This window comes from Aulonocara stuartgranti, assembly GCF_965226115.1.
Source record: "Aulonocara stuartgranti genome assembly, chromosome: 14".
NCBI classification, from domain to species: domain Eukaryota; kingdom Metazoa; phylum Chordata; class Actinopteri; order Cichliformes; family Cichlidae; genus Aulonocara; species Aulonocara stuartgranti.
In genome coordinates, this window is record NC_138950.1 from 18,874,719 (window position 1) to 18,900,161 (window position 25,443).

The following is a 25,443-nucleotide window of genomic DNA, read 5'->3' on the forward strand; positions in this document are numbered from 1 at the left end:
GCAGTGATCTCAGTGACACGGTAAAGGTATGAAGAGCACGAACTAATGCATATTACAACAGGTTCATGAGGTTAACCACTTACCAGAGAAATACAGAGTATGAAAAGTAAGAATATCTATCTCCATAGTTCACCGTTGTGTGCTGACCGGCGTTAGTCTAACACAAGAATGGTCTGTTTATCCATCAAAGCTAAGGTGGAGAACAATCTGTTTGGGAATACTACATCATTAGGTTAATCTTTAGATTGTAGCCTGCTGACATGATGTGAGAAGGACATGGTGATCTATGATAAACCCTCAAATGCGACAATCTTTCAGGCTACAAGGGGGACAGAAGCCTTCCTACCAGATCACACAACATCGTCTTGGTAGTGTTTGGAGTAGAGGCCCTGACGGCTGAAGTGGAATAAGTGCTGCATCTGACAAGTGACTAAGGGCATTAAGAACTGTTTATCGGTGTAAAAGTTACCAGGACCATTCACACAGAAGTAAAAGTGGATATAAAAAAATCTGCAAACCTTGTTGTGAGCATGAACTATTATCTATATATTGAACTATATCGATTGACCTCTTCGGTCTGCATCCATCCATTTTCCAGTGACAACAGGCTCATGCTAGCGACAGACATACAGACATACAGCATGTAAACATTACTGCATCCTCTCAGCTGAGCTTTGATGGATACCATTTTGACTGACATATCAGACCAATGTATTCTGCCATGTTTATGGCTGGTACTTCTACACATCCCTATAACACCCAACCTGACCTAAAGAGACCCTAGTGTCTCCCACTAGGGTGGGAATACAAAATTATGTAACACTAAATACAAAATTATGTAACTGTGTTGGATAATGTTAACTTCCACCAAGTTCCTTCCACTGTTCTGAATAAAATATGAGAGGAGCACTTTTTAGCATGATGTTGGTAAGTATGCAACCACCAGCCACAACATCATTTGTTATACACCATGAATGCTAGCCGTGAGGACACTGAAAAGTTATTTTAGGGCATGGTTGCACCATGGAAGGAGACTTCTTCCCTGGTCCACTGTGAGGGAAGACATCATATATGCATTATTAATAAGAGAAACAGATGTCCATCAAAAATATGACAAATTGTGGAATTTTAAGCTATTTGGAGGTGCAATCTGTTGATTTTTGCTGAAGAAGTGCACGTGTTACATATGGATGACTGATTCTGACAACCATGATTTTCACTGTAAATCATGGTTGTCAAAAAAAGAAGCCAACACTCAGATACTAATCAGTGCAAAAATAAATAAATAAGTAAATAAAAAAACTTGGCTTATTTTCTTGGCTTACTTATTTGCAGCAGTAACACACCAACAGTGCCATCTTCACCTCTTCCAGTTGACACAATTTCACACAGCATCTGCGGACAGGACGCACAAAGCCCCTCCCCTCACTAGCAGCTGAAGTAGTCACCATTCACAACACTGAAGGACACTTTGAGGAGGTCAGTGGAGCTCATGTTTCAACAAGATTAAAGTATTAAACAGTTATTAGCCAGACCGGTGCAAATGTTAATGTTAGCTGTTTAACTATTAGCGATTATCCTGCAGCCACATTAGTTGTCATTTATTAATGGGCCAGCCAGTGGCTCATTAATAAGATGATAACATTAATCTTGGAGCTAGGATTCAAATACTATTGTTCATGCCTATCTGTAATTAATATACTGTAGAGCATGGAATTTTCTCATGAATTGTCTCCCAGTTTAAAATGAGAATCTAAAAATACCAGTGTGATACTGAATGTCATTCAGCTGGACAAAACTCACCCGTATACTGTACAATAAGCAATCAGTATCAGCAAGAAGAACAAAGCTTATTTTTGTTAAAGCACTGAAAAACAATTAGAGGCATTTTTCAGTTCGGTGAAACAATAACTAGATCGACTACTGCTTGCAGACACACAATAGACTTGTTTTGTCCCATGATACAGCTCTGACAGTTTCAGAATGAGACAAAGCAATTGTGGGGGGGGGGAATCCTATGAGGTGATTCTTGGTGCCTGATTGTCCTCTACACATGCCCTTGGGAACTGTGACCAAAGGCCACCTTTGTTTCATCAAACCTGCGGCTTTGGCTTTTCATGGTCTGAGAGCTGTTCAGATGTCTTTTAGCTAACTCCCTGGGGGCTGTTATGTGCCTTTTAGTGAAGAATGGGTTTTCTGCCAACTCTAACAAAAAGGCCTGATGGTTGAAGTGATGCACTGAAGGTTGTACTTCTGTAAGGTTCTCCTGTCTCCACAAAGGAGCTCCAAATCTCACTGGATTCATCGGTAGTTCCAAAGTCTAAAATCTGACCTGTACTTTTGGGTGCTTTTAATGCTGCATAAATTTCCATGTGTCCATGTGTAAAGGCACACATATAATGATATGTGTGCCTTTACACAATCCTGTCTGATAGTACAATTCTACTAACCTGTTAATGTTATATATCATGCACCTCAATAAAATAAACAAATAAATAAATAATAAACTAGGAAAACACACAAAAGACTTATTATTACACTATTTTAAAGGTAAGTGAATATTGTATTTGGAGGCAATGAAGTGTCATCAGTACAGGGGTATGGTTCAATTTCCACAAAGCTGTAATATAGACGCAATCACAAACAAGCCACAATTCATTATCATGTGCAAGCAACTTTATATTTCTCTGTCATTCAAGTCCAGTTGTAACACTTGATGTGTTACAGTTTATGAAACATTTCTTTATCTTCGGGTGACCGTGGCTCAGGGGGTTGGGAAGCGCATCTATAACCAGAAGGTCGCCGGTTTGATTCCCGGGCTCTCTGTCCTGGTCGTTGTATCCTTGGGCAAGACATTTGACCCTACTGGTGTTGGCCAGAGGGGCCGATGGCGCGATATGGCAGCCTCGCTTCTGTCAGTCTGCCCCTAGCTGTGGCTACAACTGTAGCTGCCTCCACCAGTGTGTGAATGCGAGAGTGAATGAATAGTGGAATTGTAAAGCGCTTTGGGTGCCTTGAAAAGCGCTATATAAATCCAATGCATTATTATTATTATAATTATCTATTAAACTGATTTAGAGAGTTTGTGCTATAAGCAAAACTGCAGCTTGCCAAAAAATCATGCTGTAGGAAATATGACTGAACCCCAGATGGTTCTGGGATATGAAAGTCTGTTTACTCTGATGTGTGCTTTGCATTCATCTTCGGTTGACTACAATATTGCTAAAATATTATCTTGCCTTCAGATTTGTCATAGTCACAAAATAAACACATCCACTGCAAAGCGCATCCTATTTTACAATACCCTCAGCAGTGTTTTTACTCCCACATACCTGTCTAGATTAATGTTTATGTCATCCTCCACTTTCTAAGCTCCATTTTCACTTCCTCTTTCCTCCTCACTCACACACTAATTGGTTCTACAACCTTTCAAGCTGCCACTTCTGCTGACAGAAATCTACTTCAAATCCCCATTTGGATCTAACTCGCTTTATCTCTTCAGCTAATTTAAAGCCAACAATTATTGTCCTGTCCTTTAATTGTTTTGGTAGGTTGTTTTTGTTTTTTCTTTGTTGCTGGGTTATGACTGTCATCAGTCAGTGTTACCCCCTTGCTTACGGCCAAAGGCAAAGCTGCATATCTGGTTCGGTGTTACTTTCAAATGGAGGTTTTGTGTGAAAACTGCTACTGTTTCTACTGTTGTTTTCTTTTCTGCATGTTTGCTGATTTTATGTAACATTACTTACAGGAAAAATTACTTTTAAATTTAAAATAACTTTAAGTGTGTGATCTATAATTCAATATTTTACTTTAACATTGTTTTGATGAACAGAATATTTAACGGGAATGTGAAAATGTGAATCTATTCTATGTTCAAGTGTTGCTGTGAAGTTGCCTTCCTTAAAATAATACAACATGAAACCAAGTGGCATGCAGTTACTTTTGCAGATAGCCAAGCAGAGACTAACCACCCTCCCATCCACAATCACAAACAAAAACGTTTTTCTCTAATATTTAGCAATTCAAGATAAATTAGATCAGATTAAAACATACTATTTATGCTGACTGTCTACACTGTTCATGGAGGTTTTCACCTTTCTGCAATCTAATCTTACATAAATGTTTTCCTATTATTTCCTATTAGCTGACAATGATAAGCGGTTGATGAATTTTTCAAACTATTTCATTAGGATAAAAGGCAATGAAACACCATGAAAACATTTAGTACATATGTTATTCTGCAGAAAAATGTTCCCCATTATTAATACATATCTTTTGGTTGAATTAATTTTAAATACTTTATATATTTAATATAATATTATAATATCTGTTCAGTGTCCAGTATCATATTCTACAAATCACATATTGTAGTTGCTGTCCATTGAGAACCACATATCTATGAAAAAACAGTTGTGCATGAGTTTAAAAACACAGGCCCACATCCTGATGATATTTCTTTTTAGCATATTAAATATATAAATAATACAAAAAAATCAAAAAACAAAACAGCTGAATTAAAAGCCTTGAGCAGTGGTTGACATGGTGAACCGTCAATATATACAGCAGGAAAAATGAAAATGAAAATATCAATGAAAAAAGAAGGTGGAGTTTTGGCAAGCAGTGCTCGCCTTGCTTGCCCTGACAAAATGGTGAAACATCCATCCAGGTCACCTGTAGCAAACCGGACATGTCAGCCAATGTTTTCTTTTTCAGGCTTGTGTTCTTTTTAGCGTCTTTACTGAATCTAGTTTCTTCATCAGGTTTCTCTACAGACTTTTAACACCTGCTTGCAACAACTGGTGTGTAGAGGACATATCTTTTTGCAGATGCTTTTTGTGCCCTTCAAATAAGTTTCTTATTTTGGCATCCTTGAAAATCTTTAGTGATCAGGACATTGCAAAGGACACACTGTTAGGAATTTTAATAGGGTCTGCTCACTGCAATGATTAGATTATTTATATTTTTGAGAGGTTCACACACTGGTTCTGGCCTCAATTATTATTGACCTTGGAGATGGAAGCATACTATCCCCACATTGTGATCATATTTATGCAACTAAGTACAGTGAAAAACAACACCAAAAACTACGCCTCTTTCTTTGTGTTTTTCTATTTCTTGAGCTCAGAAATCAGCTGAATTATAAAGAAAAGGTACCAGCAGAGGGCAAAGGAAAACCAAAACCCAGGGAGAGGGTAAAGAAGGATTAAGTGAGAAGCAATGAGAAGTAGAAGGGAGGGAAACATGCTCCCGTTAGGATGTGTAAGCAGTGCTCTAGGGCACCAGTCTGTGTGTACCCTGCAGATGCCCTGTGCTGTCTAATCTTATTTATTTTCTCACTCTACTTACTTAGATACAGTACGTGAGACTGTTCCCACTGCTGGCCTGATAGTTGGTGCTTGCTTATAAACAAAAACATCCACGCTCTCTGTGCTGCCTTAAATAGCTCATATACTTTAAATTCCACCCTCTGTGACCAGTTTGGTTAATAAAATAGAGTAAGAGGTAAGAGGTAAGAGAGTCATTATAAGTGGTCAAAAAACGCGTCAAATTCACTGCACGCAGGACGTAGTTATACAAGTATAACTACATTTCACTGTGTGTTATACTTGTATAACTATGCATGTGACAAATAAAGAACCTTGAACCTTGAACCTTTTCACCAAATAATACCTGCTGAGTGCTTGTATTAAAATATCTAACAGAATATTGAAATACACCTTTGAATGTATTTAGGATATTTTGTGTGTTCTTCTGAACAAACAACACTGTAAAGAGCCTTTCAACTTTGTGAAAGCAGCTGTCGTCTGTAAGATTGCTCTTGCCAATCCCGAGCCAGCTACCTGGCCCCAAACACTGTAGACTGTCGGGTTCCTCTGGTCCTGTGCTGTTTCTGTTTTGAGCAGATTGCATGAGATTTGCTTTCACAACATCTTTTAACATTTAAACTTTTACATGTAAAGCAGGCAAAGTGATATGATACATAATCTCACCAGCAAGTTACTCATTACGAGACTTAAGGGTTCTGCACAGTTCAGTAAAATCTTGGATTGGTAGCAACCAATTAATATTAACAAGCAGTCTCAGTGTAGAATTCAAACACTGCAGCTTTTTATAGTTGCTGTAAAACGACTAAAAAAATTGGTACACCGAAAAAAATTAATGAAAGGTGAGAGCCTAAAGCATTTTTTGAATGTACTTATTCCTTAAAAAAAAGGCATGTGCTTTTATTTTTGTCCATGAAGCTATTGGAAATTTAAAGTTTAACTTACCATATCGCATATGTTAATGCTTTGGATGCTTCTAGGAACTCATTTGCTAGTAATTTAAACAAGAGAAAATAAAATAAACTGGGTGACTAATCCAAAAATTAGAACATACTCTTGAGACTCTTGAATCTTTTCATTTCTTTGTATTTTGTTAGGAAAATGGAAAATAGCAGCAATTTATCAAGACATGCAAATAGAAACTGAAAAACATTATAAAAAGCAAAAACAGTTTATGGGGTTTGTCCACCTTCAACTGAATTCTCTTAGGCAACTACCTTTTCATTTGTTTAAGCGGTCTTCAGCAATAGTCCTCCAGGATTCTTGAAGGACATTCACAGCTCTTCTTTGGATGTTGGCTGCCTTTTGTTCTGTTCTCTGTCAAGATGATCCCACACTGCTTTAGTAATGTTGACGCCTGGACTCTGGGGAGACCAATCCAGGGCTGATAGTGTTCCATTGTGTTTTCCTATCCAGGTGTGCTTTTATTGCATGTGCAGTGTCTTTTGGATCATTGTCATACTGAAAAGAAAAGCTGTTGCCACTGAGATTGTATTGCATGGTGGGTCAAAATCAGTTTTGATAAGGACATCACCTAACCATCTCTCACTGAGTCTAAGGAGCTTGGAAAGAAAAGTGTCTGAACTTCTTTAAGTTGCTTGAAGATGTTTCACCTCTCATCCAAGAAGCTTCTTCAGTCTTGTTCACAGAGAGAGTGAAACGGGCAAGTTGCCACTGCCTGTCAGGGCTGCAGTGTTGGGAAGTGGTCGGTGGCATGGTAACATCTTTGAACTGATTACTGTCACTGTACACTAATACGATAATAAACTAAAATAATATATTTAACTGACTAGTATTTCTGGTAATGACAAGCAAGGGCAGGAATTTAGTTTAAATTCCTACAAAATTTAGTTTGGAAGTGCGCCGGATACGCCCAACAGGTTAGAGACCCTGGACCCAGAACTCGCTAGAATTGATATTTCTCATCTGGCCTGGGAATGCAATGAGATTCCCCAGCAAAAGCTTGAAAATGTGGCTGGGGAGGAGGTTGTCTGCAATATCCTCTGCAGTGCAACCTGACATCAGATAAGTGGAAGATAACTGATAGATGGATGGGGGGATATTGTTATCTCTCTCTATTTTCTTTGGTTATTAGTTACAGTTTTCCCCATCACCATGAGCCAAAATCCTCATAATGAGAATGAAATGGATAGAAGTAAGATATTAAATGACATGTAATAGCCATAACCTTCAACCTTTTTAAGCATATCTCATTAGCATTAACTTACTTTATATTATCATTCAAGCTGGATGCTTTCACTTACAGTCCAGTATTATCAGTATTTTTTTTTGTCAAACTTTTTTATGTATTTTACTTGTAGCACAGTGAGCGTCTCAGGGCAAATGATATTCAGCACTATTATTTCAACCTGAGCCTTACCCTTTTTTTGTTTTTTTAAAACTATCATCACTTCTGTAGAAAACACTTTGCAAAGGTGCGCCATTTCTTTCTTTCTCCTCAGACACCACAATTATCTTTTACAACATCCACCCCGCCTTCTCCACTTCACCTTGAAGTGAACTTCTTCCTTACAAAGAGCATGGCAGCATGTAGACCTGAAGCAGATTCTGATTCACTAACATTTGCGCTGTGATAAGAACAAAATTGGCTGGAGGGCAATGTTTTATGAATCTGATGGTAATTTTTGCATGTACTATTATTATTTTTTGTGCAGGGTAAGAACATTTCTGTGCACATATAAGTAAATAGGACCGTGGCACACATGGTAACAGGGAGTAGTTTCACACAAATTACTAAATGAATGTTTCCATCTCAATCGGGTTGAGTTCTACGGGGATGCAAACGCACAAATTACACTCTCAGTGAATTTGCAACATCAATAATTTTTTCTTAAAATAATTGCATATATCATGTTATATATGAACCAGTCTGTGAATCGTATCAGTTATGATCTAGTTTTCAAATATATGGGCTTCAAAAAGAAGATTAGAAATATTGAGAACATACAAATTTAAGTAGCACTACTGTATCGCCTGTAATCCCATACATGCCACATGTTGTTAAGCTGTATAGTGGAAATGCTACTTTCGCTTTGAAGTGTTAAAGAAGTATTAAAATGTAACAAACACGCAACCTTCCTGTTCCCACAGAAATAAAGTTTTGTGTATGTGAATGTTAAGTCTGTTTGCTCTTGATAAAAAAATAAAATAAAATAAAAAAGCAGCTGCAGACATAAAGTCAGCGATAACCACTTTTTGGCAGACGAGGATTGCTTTTAGGTGTCCACATGACTGTGATAAGCAGTTATCGCAGATGCGCCGTAATTTATTTTTGTTCTGGAACTAGGCCTAGTCTCAATATCAGGCTCTTGCCACACTGCATAACTGCATTAATCTCAAGGAAAGAACATGTTACGATCAGGATAAATAAGGACTTTGAATTGATGAAAAGACCGAATTACACAAACAGCACAGAAAGCAAAACTCTTGGACAGGATGGCCAGTGCTATCTGGGGCTGTGTGGACATCTAATACTTTGTGGCAACAGCGGGGGGTGTCTGAGCAATTAGCTTTGCAAATATTTGAAAGGCACTAAGGCAACAATGGAGGTTTTAACAGAAAATTTAAACCATGCAAAGTGCTTTGTAATAATCACAAACTACAGCTTAATGATTATAACTTAGGTCACATCATACAGTATATGTATACACAGCAAAATCTCCAGTGTTAAATTAACACTGGGGAGTGTCTATATGGGTCCACACCTCTGAGTGTTAAATACAACACTGTTGAGTGTTAAATCAACACTTTTGACAGTGTTATATGTTTAAAAGTAACCTAGTCAGTTTTGAAGATTAACAAAGACTAACACTGAGCAGTGCTGGTTTTCTAACTGGAATATTTCTAACATTTTGAGTTATTTTCCAGTGTTAGAAAACCAGCACTGCTCAGTGTTAGTCTTTGTTAATCTTCAAAACTGACTAGGTTACTTTTAAACATATAACACTGTCAAAAGTGTTGATTTAACACTCAACAGTGTTGTATTTAACACTCAGAGGTGTGGACCCATATAGACACTCTCCAGTGTTAATTTAACACTGGAGATTTTGCTGTGTAGAACCTCTGGCTTCTGAAATTACCAGGCAAATCCTGAAAAAAAAATGGCACCTCTATTCTGTGGAGGAAATTCAACTGAAATTGAAGAGGTATCCTTATATGCACTGCTGCACAGTAAGAAGAGCAGCAAGCATACTCCTACGTCACTGAAAATCTAACAGGCCGAGTCTCCATCCTCACTGGTCTAGTCTTAGGTCCAGTGCAGTCCTTGCTGTAATTTGTGGAGTCTGCCAATGGACCTAAGTCCGATATCTTAGTTAACTATCCACTATCCTCTCGCTTGTGGCTCAGCTTTATTCTTCTTCCCCCACTTGACCTCTCCCTCCAAAATAAAAGCACATTAAAAATAAAATGGCGCCCCTAAAAGTCTCTGGGCTACAAAGTGATACATTTGAGTGCACGCTGCATTAAGAAAGTTAGAAGATTTTCATACATAATACAAAAGGTAGGGAAGTGCCACAGACTTAATAGATATCAGATTATTTTTTTTTATATGCAGTACACAGTATTCACTGAAATTGTTAATTTATGATCTATATCAATTATTTGTCCTTAATTTTTTAGGAAAAAGTAATTAAAAAATAGATTTTTGTCCATGTTAATTTTTAAATAATACTTGTTGGTGTTAGATGTTTGTCAGATGTTTGCAGCGGTACAAAACTAACTTAAATGATCACTGTGATTGCTACATTATTTTACAATACAAATGACTGTCAGAGTTGCAATAAATGAGCTTTCTCTCTGAGCACAAATTTTCCTTTCAACATCTGCAAAGGTTTTCCTGTGCTGCTGATCAATATCGCTTTTCTTTGCAATTACTTATATAGTCAAACTGTTTCCTGCTTTTAAAAACCCACCATTCAGACCGTGTTTTCTGTTTCCCAACAAAAACATGCACTTTGTGATCCTCTAACAAAAGAAGATGCGGCTAAAAACAAGCTGTTACTATGCGATTTTTTGAGGCCCATTATGGTGTTAATTCCATTGAGGCGCACCACTAATTAGCTGTCCGTTTCATTGCTTTTGTTTTTTGTTTTTTACTCTTAAATTTATGTCTTTTGTTTCAGTCACGTCTGTCTAGGGCCACAGCATGCGACGCCAGACACCTGTCAGTGGTCTTACAATCCTCTGCATTATTATCCTCTCAGCTCAGAAGCTTCTGTGTGTCTGTGGCATGTATATGAAAGCAGCAGTCAGAAAGCTGCTGGTAGGACAGTGCTTGCACACATGCTCAGATACATAAAATGACCACGGTTTGCCTAAGAGCTTTAACTTTAAAGTGTGAGTATACAATCTCAGATAAAAACTGAAGTAACCCCCTGGGTGTTGTGGGTGTCCTATGAAACAAAGCTGACAGCCAGAACAGTAAACAGAGAACAGTAAACAAAGCAAGGATAAAAAAGGAATCAAGTGGACCATTACAGATAAAATTATGTGAAAATTGTTGCACCAGTTGCATCAGTTATTATTATAAGATGTGTTATGTGTGGCGTAAGTGTGAACTGTGGGCATTGTGCATTGGTCTGTTGGAGATCAGTGCTGCCAGTAAACTGATTAATTGAAAACTCAGACAGGACGTCATAAGATTTTAAAGACAATCTGACACTGAGTGGTAGAGTTCGCCTTTTAGCTCAAGGCAAGCAGTGCTTCCGCAGTGAAATCTAAGGATTATTTGCATGTTCAAACAACAACGTTGCTGCATGAAAGAGCTCACATGTGGCCAAGAGCTGACTGAAAGCTTCTATTTGGATTGACACTATTAAAAAGCAGATTCTTGGAAGGGAGCTACAAGCTAGCAAATGAGTTAGAGAACCAAGAGGTAGTACAAGTACACAAAACAGAATAACTTAATAAATAAAACCCAAGAATGCTCCTTGTGGTGTAGATATATTACTTTGTGTATGATTAAAAGATGTTTGTTCTATTATCTACCTGCCTTTTTAGCCATTTTTAATCTTTGTGTATATGTTTTTTACAAGTAAATAAAAGAAGAAAACCATGAGAGAGACCAGAAGGCAAAAATGGGGCAAACTGCTGCCATTTTTGTGACACAGGTAACAAACAGCAACAGCTTACTAACTGGGAGGGAGAGCTTAATTTCAGACATAAACATGCAGGTCTGTAATGTAGTCCTCCTCTGCTTTTTAATCCCAGTCAATTGCTTATTTACACTCGTAAACATGCTCCATAATTACCAGCTCACACATCTGCTGACTCCCGTACATCTGCATCTGATGTGTATTGGCCTTCATTTGAGAACAGTGAGCGGACTGAACAGGTAGATTGTTAGGCTCCTCCGCGATAAGGGTCATCACCATTGGTTCCCTTTTAGAGGCAGCAGCTGCCATAGAGGATGGCTTACTAGCTTGCAGGAAATGTAATATTTCCCATGTGTCATGTAGTGTTCACTCATGTCCTGGGGGCATTTTCACTGCTTGTGGGAGAAAACTGCAGGCTGACATTATGATGTGGTCATTGCTCATTGACTACATGTATGAAGTGGATTTGTAAATAATACAGCTGCACAGTCTTTCGGAAGATTTCTTTGTCCTCAAACCTTTCCCCACACCTCTCTCTTTTTCCTATTGACAGGAAAGCTGTGAAGACTAATATAATTTCTTTTTTTTTTTTTAACTCTTGACAGAAAAACAGCCACAATAAACTCTTTTTTTCCTGTTATGTAACTCAGGAAGAATAGAATCAGCTGCTTTGTATCAATAGCTCTGGACTACTACCAATTAACTTAAAAGGCATTCATTGATAAAAAAAAAAAATGCATCTTAAATATTTAGGATGAATTTTTTTTTAAGTTTTTTTTACAGTGTGTTTTAGTAGAAGAGGGATTTTGTAGTACATTAAGACTCACAAGTTGAATTAGTAAGAAACATTGTGAAATTGTCAATTAAACTTAACAACAACAAAAACAGACATCTGTTAAAAAAAATTAAGCGAGTGAAAGCGGTGTTTTTAAATGCACTGTGTTTGACAAAATAATGATAACTGAATGTTCCTAAAACGACCGGTGACAATGCATAAATATATTTACAGCACTGATGTGGAGACAGGGAGTGAGTTGAATAGAGTCATGGTCAATAGAAGCACTGTTAGTTTGAAAATTCCTTTTTTTTCTCCCACACACTGTGCAACCACTATCAATAGAGACCAGCTAAGACTGCCAACCTACTGAGAGCTGTTCATGCTATAAAGCGTCTTACACAGTCTTGGGCATATGGCATGTTTGCATTATTGAACAGCTGCACCACAGAACAGCGGATGAAGTGTATCCAGCTCTCTGTGCTAAAATCTAAAGAGGGAAAAAAGGCCAAATTTTGAATTCAACAATTCCCACAAAACCATTCCTTCTTCTTTTCTATCCAAGTATATTTGAAATAAGTCAGTGCTCAGATTTGGCTTCATCTGTCCCTTTTCACTCACTCCACCACACTTTGCTCTGGATAATGCTTCACATTTCCCACAAGATCTGGCTGTAAAACACTTATAACTTGCCAAAGTCACCCCTTGCTTGTGATCGTCTCTAAAACAAACAAACAAATTTGCTAAAAGGAAATTAAAAATTTATTATTCAGCGATTTTAACAACATGTTGCCTATTTCAACTTTTATGTAGCATTCTATCCAACCAGATGACCTCTGAATTGTGCGCAGTTGACCGGTCCTGAATGAAATCTCTAAATAGCTTGACCTCACTTTATACCCACAATCCCTCAGTTTCACATCTCACTGCATCCTCTTATTCCCAGGTGACCCAGCAGTGATCTATGGGAGCATAAGGCATTATCTAATGTGATATGAATGTGATTTTCATCTGCACGTTGCCAAGCCGACCCTCTAAAAAACAACAGATAGTAACTTCACTTTGGGCTTTTGGACACTTTCTTTAATCATATAAAATAAGGAATTTTTATTCCCCCCCCCCCCCCCCTCCCACCCCCCGCCGACAGGTTTTGATTCATGCATTATAAAAGATTGAATAGACTCATAAGCATGAATACTGATATATATTGGTCATTTTTTGTAGTTCTCTAATTTCTGTTATTGGATTAGATTTCAGATAGCAAATTATGTTGTGATTACCTTTTACATTTACAAAACACACCCTGTAATTATAAATCTCCCCCATAATCTGAAAATAGTTTAAGTATAATGACTTTATAATCCTCTCATAAATGCACACCTAACCTGCAACTTTAATATAGGAAAAACACACGACTCTGTTGGCATTAAACGACATTAAACAACAACAAATGTTGGCATCGAGTACCAGTTGTGAAAATTCAGTTTAATAAACCATGCAACTACCCTGTTAATCTTACAGTAAGCTCCATTTAATAGCAGCTGTACTAAATTGCTGCTATTTATGAGCCTTTAAACTTGATTATTAATCTCACAGAAGCACTCAAACTTGAACATTTACAGTCGGGAAAAATAATTATTTGATTCCTTGCTGAATTTGTAAGTGTGGTCACTTACACAGAAATGAACAGTCATTAATTTTGATGATATTTTCATTTTAATGGAGAGAGACATCAACCATAATCAACCAAAATTTAGAAAAAACACATTATATAAAAGTTACAAATGGATTTGCATGCCACTGAGTGACGACTATTTGATCCCAAAGCAAAACCGGATTTAGTCATTCAGCACATAGATTACAGTCAATCAATCAATCAATTCCAGATACTCCTGATCTCAACGTATTAGATTGATGTATAAAGCACACCTGAGCACAGAATCAATACATTTTTCAATCAGTTTCCTCTATTCCATCCTCTCCATCTCTATGGAGAAAAGTGTAGACCTGTAAAATGCTGGAATGTGCTACAAGAGCATTGGCAAGAAGCTTGGCGATAACATAAAACTGTTGGTGCAATGACTCAGAAATGGAATAAAAAAATGACCATCTGTCACCCTCAGTGGAAGATCTTGCCACAGTCACCAAGATAACCAATAGTAACACACTAAAGCATATGTCGGAGTGTCTAGAAGGTCCCCCTGATCCAGAAGGCACATGTACAGGCCAATCTTAAGTTTACTAGTGAACATCTAAATGATTCAGAGATGGTTTCAGAGGAAGTGCTGCGGTAGATAAAATCAAAATCAAGCTGAGGGGTATCAATTTGACCTGATGTTTTTGTATAATGGGAAATACTGAGCATGGCCCAAAGAACACCATCCAAACAGTAAAACATGGAGCTGGAAACTTTATGCTTTGGGGCTATTTTTCTGCTGAGGGTAAAGTGTGACTTCACTGCGATGATAAGCCAGTAAACGGAGGCCATGTGGTGGATGGATCTTCCAGTATGACAATGACCCAAAACATGCCACCAAGGGAACAAAAGAGTGGCTAAAAAAGTAACACATTAAGGAAATGGAGTAACTAAGTTGTTCTTCACACCTCATAGAAAATCTGTGGAGGGAGCTGCAGCTTCGAGTTACCAAGCAGCAGCCAAGAAAACAAAAGGATTTATAGAGTGGAACCAAACCTCTCTTAAGATGTGTAAAGGGTTTCTTCATCAAGTACTAAATCATGATTTTCTTAGGGATCAAATGCTGGTCACTCTGGATTTAGGCTTGAAATTTTGTCTCTCTCCATTAAATGAAGCCACCCTAAAAATCAGAGACTTTTAATTTCTTTACAAGTGAGCAAACTTACATATCCCGAATTAGATCAAATAATTGTGTCTCTCTATATAAATAACCTTTGTGAAAATTTATCTAATGCTGCATTCCATCTTTATGCAGATGATACACCTATTATTTATTTCCTTCAGTAGCACAAACCCCTTGATTTTTTACAGTCTGCCTTTGATGTTGCTCAGTAACATTTAACTCAACTTACAACTAACCTGGTGTTAAATGTAGATAAATCTAAGTTCACGTTATTCTCAAATGGCAAAGAGTTGTTATCTGTGTTTCTATCTATTGTAGGTATCATTAGAGATCAAGGTTTGTCATTGAAAACTCACATCGAAAGGCTTGTGTCCAAGTTGAAAGTAAAAGTGAAGTTTTTTGGAAATCATGTTTCTTTATCCAAGTGAGAAAAAACACTTGATTTATGCAACTTTTTTTTTTTTAACTGTTATTAGATTTTGGTGATCTGCTTTTTATGAATGCACCTGCCCTGTACATAAAGAGGGTGGATAGTGTCTATCATTGTGCCTTTTTATGTTATTATTGGATGTGGAAATCGGCCATCTGTGTATATAAGCAGACGTTCCCATTGGTTGGTTTTATCTATAACTCTCTCCTCGGGCTAGTTCAGTCTTATCTGTGTATTTATATGTGTAAAAACTACAACCAATATAGCCTTCGCTGTCACAACGCCATGCAAATAAGTTGTCCTGAAAATCAGAAGAGAACTGGGAAAAAGGCATTTAAATAAAAGGCTGTCCCTGTTTCCTGGAATAGTCTACAGGAGGAACTGAAATTGGCAGAGATGGTTACCATGGGGGAGTTTAGGTCCATTTTAAAGGAGTGAGAGAATAACTCTTTTAGTCAGTGTTACTGTTTTTAAATATGGCTCTTAATGTATGTTTGTGTGAAATATTGTATTTGTTTTTTACTTGTTATGTGTTGTATTTGCTGTAACCTTTGCTGCCATGATGGCCAGGTCTCTCCTGGAAATGAGATTTAAATCTCAATGAGACTCTGACTTGAAGAAATGAATGATAATAAATAAATAAATAAATAAATAAATAAATAAATAACTTCCCTCGCTGTACTACAAAACCATCATTATGCTTCTTGAGATACACATTGTCTGATAGTGGCTCTTTTTGCCTTTCCCCATTTTCTCTTCTGTTACATAAATCTAATTTGTGGATGTTGGATCAAGGTAATTGCCTTTTCTAAACTGATTATGCCAAATAGTCACACCTGTTTTCCTTTGTCATGTATGTTTATGTGCACACAGGGATTTAGTCTTAGTTAACCTTCTTCAGACCCTTCATTGTTAAATCTTTGTCTAGTTTTTAGTAACAGCCTATACAAGCTGAACACAAAAGCTTAAACTGATATCAGTCTGTCAGTACCAACAACATGTTTGATTTAAGCCCGTGATAACCTTCATCCTAATTAGTTTTCTATCTGGCACAGCCCTGTTTGTTGTTGGGTCAGAATGACCGAAGCTGAGGAAGTCAGTGACTATGTTGTAAATTCGCTTTCTCAGAAAATAGCTCCCCTTTGTTGCTGTGTGAGTGAAAATGCAGCTCGTTGCAAATGTGTAGGTGGTAGCTGGTATGACTTTTACTGTGCCTAAAATAAACCTGCTCATTCCGGTAGCAATTAGTGTGTCATTATCTTGTCATTGCAATTATGCTGCCTTTCTCTCGGCTCTTGCAATTTAAAAGTTTTTCTCCCAACATCCATATGGGGTGCATTTGCTTTGATCAGGCACACCTCTGACATAAAAGCAATAAACATTTTACATAAAAAAGAAAACGTGGAGCTTATTTACTAAAAATAATTGGTAAGCTGTGTTTTCTGTTCAAATGAAAGTGGACAGAGGTACGCTCTCTCGTTTTAGTGAGACAATCACATTTCATAACGAAGAGACGCTGGAGCAGTTTGAAAGCTGTATTTATATTTATATATGTATCATACTAAATCAAATCCATCCTTCTCACACAGTGTGCACCGGGTTAGCATATCTCTGTTTAAACAGAGTTAAAGAAGAAAGGCCCTCAGCAGTTTGCATTAGGATGCACAAGCGCCAATGTGACTTACATAAGAGGCCACCCAGCCATTTATTTGGTTTAGATATAGTATGCAATAACCCATATCAAGGGAAATCAAAGTACGCGTTTTAACACTGGCAAGGGAGCTTTCACTGTGAAAAGACTGTCTGAAGGAGGTGAAAACAAATGATATATTGGAGATTCAGGAAGCGTCAAGACAGGCACACTGAAACAGAGTGAAAGAGATACATAAAGGGCTGAATAAAAAGCACCGATGAGTCAACCATGAAGGCTTAACCGCAGAGGTTACAAAATTCTACCTATGCTACAACATTGCTTATACAGTGAGACATAAAGGTTACTGTTGTGAAGATTTGAGCTATTCTCTATTCAGATCAAGCCATAAGGGTAAAAATGGAAGGACATCCACCCACTGCCAAAAGAGGAAACGGAGGTTGGTAACAATCCTCCATTGACCTCATTAGGTGATAGGGTAGTTCCAACCTAACAACTGGTGTGGTCCCTTGAGACGTTGCATACACACACACGCACACCGTTTACTACTTTTCCATTGCATCCCATGTAAAACAGAGCCAGAAACAGATGAACAGAAGTGCATGCACCTGTAATGTTGAGTATCTGCCCCTTCTTTTTTGCTCACACACTTTAGGTCTTATTATACGAGAAACTTGAAAAGTCAAACGATTCCCTGGATTTGTCCTGAATTGTTTAATTAAACACATGAAAATATGTCACTTTGTTTCAAGGTGAATTTTTAACTGTGTGTCATTAAATGGAGACTCTGAGCAGCTGCTTCTCACATTTCCACAGTGGGAAATGAGGTGCAACAAGTGTAAGTCTGACAAAGGTCAGGTGACCAGATGGATTGGCTGTAAAAACAGAAACCACAATAGTGTCTTGTGGTGGTTTCACTTTATTTATTTACTCTCAAGCTGTTCTGTGATCACTGAGATGCGAAAGAACGAAAGCCTTATCTGCAGTTTCAAACACAAGAAATATTAAAGTGTTGGTACTTATTTTACAGACATGCAGCTTGTGGGGATAGGTTAATTGGATAATCTAAATTGTCACTAGGTGTGAATGTGCGAATGAAAGTGAGTGCGAATGGTTGTCTGTCCCTGTGTGTTGGCCCTGCGACAGACTGGCGACCTGTCCAGGGTGTACCCTGCCTCTCGCCCTATGACACTGGGATAGGCTCCAGCGCCCCCCGCGACCCTGCAAAGGATAAGCGGAAGCGAATGGATGGATGGATGGATGGATGGATGGATGGATGGATGAATGAATGGTACTTATTTTACTGCTTCCTATATGCTACACATATTTATTGCATTCACGAATAAATTAAAAAGATACCCATCCACTGGTTGAACTAACAAACGAGTATCTCGGACTCTTGGAAAGTCTCACTGGCAGAAAGAAGAAAAACAAGTCTGAAAGAAAGCACATTGTATTAGTTTAGAGGAGCTTAAGACCAGGCCCCTAAGTACCAAATCTACATAGGCAGGGTTTCCTTCCATATAAGGCCTAGTGGTACACGGTGTGTAATGATGACACAGAAAAATGCAGAACAAAGCAATCCTACTGAGAAGCACAAACAATTACCCGTGATAGTGTATGGGAATATGTGTCAAACGTTCTCAAGCTCTGAGGGGTTGCACAACAAAATGTTGTTTATCTTGAGGGGTTCAAGTTCCAGTCTTTCCATTTCCAGTCGTTCCATTTCTCCTTCTGTTATGCACATGTAGACAAGTATATTTTCTCATACAGTGAAATGGGGGCTTTCCAGTACAATCTCAGTCACATTTCTTTTAATCTATGGTAGAATAAACCTGATTCATTAAATGAAGTGAGTGCAAACTTATTGTGTACGTAAACTGATAACATTTCTATGAAAATATTACTGAGTGATGCCCAATTTCCCCATATTGTTAAGGAATCAGTTTTCTAAGGCTTAAACAGTACAACAAAAACAAGAGCGGTCCAGTAATCCATTTATTTTTAATCCCTGCCTTGACTTAGATCTTTTTTCTTTTCTTTTTTTTAAAGAAAATCTTAAAATGCTCAGTGTTTGATCACATTTTTACCAGCCACCAGTTATACCTTTGTTTTACTGGGCGCAAAGCTAATCTAAGCTCATCTGTTTTAAATAGCTGCCTATGGTTTTGTGCTCAGAGCTGGCGAAAACTATGGCAAGCAACCAAAAAATCCATACCAGAAAACAAAGACAATGAGTTCAAAGCAACAGCAAGAATAATGAAATCAAAGGGCTGGTTTCAGTGAGATTGTTACTGCAAGCAACCGTTTACATAACCAGGACTGATCAATTAAATTATTATAACCGCAGTAAATCACTTCTTCAGTTTTCTTATACTATGCTCCTGACTGTGGTTGTGAAAACATCTAAAAATGTCACTTTTCTAATGAAATAATATTTGACTGGGCATCAAGTTCACAAAGAGTAAGACTGAAGTTATTCATAATAAACGCTTGTTTTGCTTTCTAAAACAAAAGACTCCTGAGCTGTTGAGGAAAATGTCAAGGGAACTTCCATGAAAGAGTCTTTAACATAACACAAACCCAGCTTTCGTTTGGCATTTGACATCGCTTAAAAAGAAATAGTTCAAAGAGACGAATGAGTCATGTGCTGTATCAAAACGGACACATCGCCCTACTTCATCTCACTTTCACCTTTTAATTTTGGCCCTTGTTAAGGTTCACATTCACAGCCAAGAAGAGTATTTTTTTCTTTCTACACCACCTAGAGGGTCTCTGGGTGTCAAGCACCATCTGCAGAAGTTGGAATGATTTCGAACAAGTGCCGCTAATTTAAAGTCTACAGTGAGAAACCCTTGGGTGAACCACATATTTGTGGTTTTTAAAAGCTTTTCATACCAAACTGTCCACACAACAAGAGAACGGTGAAGTAAGTTCATTTCTCCTGAAAAATTATTTATTTATTTCTATTTTGCTATTAATTCTCAATCCTTGTCTTATAATGCTCATCCTGTCAATATCAACCCAAAGTCTTTCATCTGTCTCATGCAGTTTTTCACTAGAAAAAAATTCTCCTGCATTTTGAGCCAAGGTTTGTAAGCCTCTTATATTTTATGAAGCTCTATATAGGGAGTGCAGAATTATTAGGCAAATGAGTATTTTGTCCACATCATCCTCTTCATGCATGTTGTCTTACTCCAAGCTGTATAGGCTCGAAAGCCTACTACCAATTAAGCATATTAGGTGATGTGCATCTCTGTAATGAGAAGGGGTGTGGTCTAATGACATCAACACCCTATATCAGGTGTGCATAATTATTAGGCAACGTCCTTCCCTTTGGCAAAATGGGTCAAAAGAAGGACTTGACAGGCTCAGAAAAGTCAAAAATAGTGAGATATCTTGCAGAGGGATGCAGCAGTCTGAAAATTGCAAAGCTTCTAAAGCATGATCATCGAACAATCAAGCGTTTCATTCAAAATAGTCAACAGGGTCGCAAGAAGCGTGTGGAAAAACCAAGGCGCAAAATAACTGCCCATGAACTGAGAAAAGTCAAGCGTGCAGCTGCCAAGATGCCACTTGCCACCAGTTTGGCCATATTTCAGAGCTGCAACATCACTGGAGTGCCCAAAAGCACAAGGTGTGCAATACTCAGAGACATGGCCAAGGTAAGAAAGGCTGAAAGACGACCACCACCGAACAAGACACACAAGCTGAAACGTCAAGACTGGGCCAAGAAATATCTCAAGACTGGTTTTTCTAAGGTTTTATGGACTGATGAAATGAGAGTGAGTCTTGATGGGCCAGATGGATGGGCCCGTGGCTGGATCGGTAAAGGGCAGAGAGCTCCAGTCCAACTCAGACGCCAGCAAAGTGGAGGTGGAGTACTGGTTTGGGCTGGTATCATCAAAGATGAGCTTGTGGGGCCTTTTCGGGTTGAGGATGGAGTCAAGCTCAACTCCCAGTCCTACTGCCAGTTTCTGGAAGACACCTTCTTCAAGCAGTGGTACAGGAAGAAGTCTGCATCCTTCAAGAAAAACATGATTTTCATGCAGGACAATGCTCCATCACACGCGTCCAAGTACTCCACAGCGTGGCTGGCAAGAAAGGGTATAAAAGAAGAAAAACTAATGACATGGCCTCCTTGTTCACCTGATCTGAACCCCATTGAGAACCTGTGGTCCATCATCAAATGTGAGATTTACAAGGAGGGAAAACAGTACACCTCTCTGAACAGTGTCTGGGAGGCTGTGGTTGCTGCTGCACGCAATGTTGATGGTGAACAGATCAAAACACTGACAGAATCCATGGATGGCAGGCTTTTGAGTGTCCTTGCAAAGAAAGGTGGCTATATTGGTCGCTGATTTGTTTTTGTTTTGTTTTTGAATGTCAGAAATGTATATTTGTGAATGTGGAGATGTTATATTGGTTTCACTGGTAAAAATAAATAATTGAAATGGGTATATATTTGTTTTTTGTTAAGTTGCCTAATAATTATGCACAGTAATAGTCACCTGCACACACAGATATCCCCCTAAAATAGTTAAAACTAAAAACAAACTAAAAACTACTTCCAAAAACATTCAGCGTTTTTTGGGTTCATTGAGAACATGGTTGTTGTTCAATAATAAAATTATTCCTCAAAAATACAACTTGCCTAATAATTCTGCACTCCCTGTAGGAGCTACAGCCAATTAGCCAACGATGTCTACTATCCATGCACATATGTTGTGCGCATATTGCCTGGTCACTTTATTAGGTATATCTGTTCACCTGCTAATTAATGCAAATTTCTACTAAGCTATTTACACGGCTGCATCTCAATGCATTTAACTGTGTAGACATGGTCAAAAGAACCTTCAGAAATTTAAACAGAGGATAATAGGGAAGAAACATGACTTTGAACAAATGGTTATTGATGCCAGACAGGCTGGTTTTGAGTATTTCAGAAAGTGGTGATGTACCGGGTTTTTCCCTCACAACCATCTCTAGAATTTACTTAAAATGGTCAGTGAAAATGCGTTATTGATACCAGGGGTATGAGAACATTGGGTATAGCAGCAGAAGACCACTGGATTGCCACTCCTGCTAGCTAAGAATAGTTTACACAGGATCACCAAAATTGGACAATAGAAGATCATAAAAACATTGCCTTTTCTGATATGTCTTCATTTCTACTGCTACATGCATATTGTTGGGTCAGAACCTATATGCGTTCATGGCATAAATACCATGAACGCGTTGATCCATCGGACCCTTTTCACGCTTCGCCATTCCAAAGCATGAAAACGATGTGCATGCAGAAGTTGCAGTAAATTGCCGCAACAGCAGAGGGAGATATTTTATTTCAAGCCAACATGAAAATAACCAGGAAAGTGCTAGACAGACATTATTCCCCATTTGCATGTATATAGATATTAGCCACCCATCTTATTCATTTCTGATGATTAAGAACCCTGAAATTACTTCTTGTCTTTAATATATTATCTCCCCCTGCTGGTAATGCAACTTCTGCATGTGTGTCCATTTCACATTTTGGAGAGGCAAAGCGTGAAATAGACACAGTGGACCGGCGTGTCTATTACACATTTTGGTGTGATATCAGGTTGCTTTATGACCACCCCATGTCCCAAAGTTCAAATGATTTGGAACTGGTTTCCTCAACATGAAGATTTATGTGGTCTACTTAAACTGCCTCCACAGTAGAGCCCAACTGATATAGGATTTGTAAGACTGACACTGATATTTGGACACTTCACACAAACACACAACACAAGTAGATAGGTTATCATTTATTGACTTATTTTTTTATTTACTTGTTTACACTTTACAAATAAATGTGCTGCCAACAAGGAAAAACTATGCAACATCAACACTCATAACATGATTGAAGAGTCTTTCTCCCATCTCTTCTTTACTTTTACTTTTTCATTCATAATCTGTTATAAAAGCAGATATTAATCGATCAGCAAATAGCTCATATTGGTAGATAAAATCAACTTGCCAATATATTGGTCAGGCTCTCTTCTACAATCTAAAGATTTCAGTCAAGTCGAGCACTTTTGCGATGTGGTCGAATTAAAAAATTAACATCACACAGATGTGCACTAACTGTGTGATGATATCATGTCATTATGGACCTAAATCTCTGAGAATTGTTTCCAGCACCTTGTTGAATCTATGCCACAGTTTTGAGTTCCAAAGGTGGGTAGAACCTGGTACTAGCAATGTGTAACTAAGGAAAGGTGTATGGTTTGTACAATCATGCAGAAATGAGGGTGTTGCCTAATTTTCTCTGACACTGTTCTCTAACTGCAGGTAAAGCAGGATCATACCTCTGGAAAAACTTTGCATGTGTGTGTATATCTGTGGATTAGTGAGATAGCGAGATGTTCAAAGGTTCAGTGTGTTTTCCAGGTATACTAAGTTTTGACTGCCTGTTGCTCAAGCTTAAAAACATAAAGACCAACAGGCTCTTTTTTTTAAATTAAAAATGTGCAATGGTGGATTTCTATCCAGCAGAGCAGTAAGTCTGTATAAGTTATTTTTGTCTGTTTCTAAATGCAAGAGAGTACGTTTTGCAGCGTTTTTCTGTATGTTTGTGTGTCTCTTCTAAATATAAAATTGAATTTGTGGAGGTGTTAGTGATTTGAAAATGTTATGAACTGCACTATAATTGCCAAAAATATAGTACTGTGTGTGTACCCCTCTCCATGTAACTACATTTAAAAATAAAATATGTGCGATTGCAAAGTGTTAAATGAGTAATAAAAAAATCAATATCCAGTTATTCACAACAAACAAAGCCTAGTGATTGTAAATAGTGTTTAAACTGTTTAGATCAATATGTAATATGGACACACCATTAACGCATATATAGACCAACCAGCTAACCTGACTATCACAGCATATAACAGTAGAACCACGATCATAATAGATCTCCTATTGGGTTTGGACCTAATTGGCTCGTCCATCCTGTCAGTAATTGTGTGCGTCCCTTGAGTGTTGATGTATTTGACATGCTGGGAAAGGGGTTTCGGGAGAGAGAGAGACTGTAAGCGAGTTGGATAAAATCTCAGAGATCCAATACAATTAAGTGATTTACTTACAGGGATGTTTGTGACCCTGATATAAAATCTGTGAGACGTACAAGAAGAACCCTGTAGCTGAGTTAGAGCTTGTGGATGGGCATCCTTTTGGGATATTAAAGGGAATACACCTCCGCTTTTTCTTGAAGGAGTCCATGTTTACACTATTCGGAGGCCATTTCAGGCATCCAGTTAGTAAGCTCTATGTTCTGCTGAAAATCTAAACTATTTATATTTCGTCTTCGGTTGCTTAGATGTCAGATGGCGCCACACGCAAAGGTCAGATGTGCTGTTTTTTGGGGCCCGACTGAGTATCATCAAGTGCTCCATGACATTCTGGGTCTGAGCTGCGTCTTCTATACACAATGATTAAAAAGTGTTTATAGAGCTTGGAATATATGTGGTTTCATTTCTGCACCTACACATTTATGAAGTTGCACTTTGCAAGATGCATAAAGTCATGTAAGACTTGATTAGTAAAAAAAAAAAAAAAGTCACTTTTTAAAGTGTATTTCTGAAGTGGCAAGCCTCATTCATTCAGCCATATAATGTACAGGTAATACTATACACCATGAAATTAAATGTTCCTCCAGAGCATGACAAGGCTTAAACCATACAAGACTGCAAACAGAATTACAAAAGGTACACAGCATTATAAAAATATAAATATATAAATACAGTATAAATACATACAGACGAAAAAATTACATTAAAATTCCTTACAGTTTCTACTTTGCAAAACAAAACAACTGCACCACGCCAGTCCGACGTAAGATTTCTCCTCTGAATGACTTTCAAATCTGTCTGATTAATAAAAGACTCTGTGGTTTCACAGCAGCAGCTCCCTGCACCCGAACAACTTTTGTTTGGGTTTGTAATTGGATTTAACAAGCACAAGCTGCGACACAGCGTCATTTCTGTTGACTGCATGTCATTTGAGAGCAATGTGTTGAATCTCAACATTTTATTGATCGAACGGCAGCATCGAGTGATTTCCCTTTAGATCTTTATGCGCTTAATCCATTCAAAGTCTGTGCATCACCTCAACGTAAATGTTGCCATGAAATCAAATCTCTCACAATGCATCTTAAGGAATCTTATGGAATCTGAGCCCTTGTTAGTGTTTTTTTCCCCCGAGTATTAATTCAAATAATCCGTGTGGGGATTAATTTGTGCTTATATTTCTGTATATAGCATCCAGGAGATTGCATTCAGAAAATCTGCTTGTGGCCAAACAGCTAGG

General features: G+C 38.0%; 2 protein-coding genes across 3 annotated transcripts in view; one reads left to right on the forward strand and one right to left on the reverse strand.

The window, feature by feature from the left end:
• The window catches only part of LOC309687686 (uncharacterized protein), a 236,000-nt gene that overhangs the window by 129,597 nt on the left and 80,960 nt on the right, over window positions 1–25,443 (forward strand). The window lies entirely within an intron of this gene.
• drd2a (dopamine receptor D2a) overlaps window positions 1–25,443 on the reverse strand; it is a 59,122-nt gene that overhangs the window by 31,998 nt on the left and 1,681 nt on the right. The gene's annotated exons all lie outside the window — the stretch shown is intronic.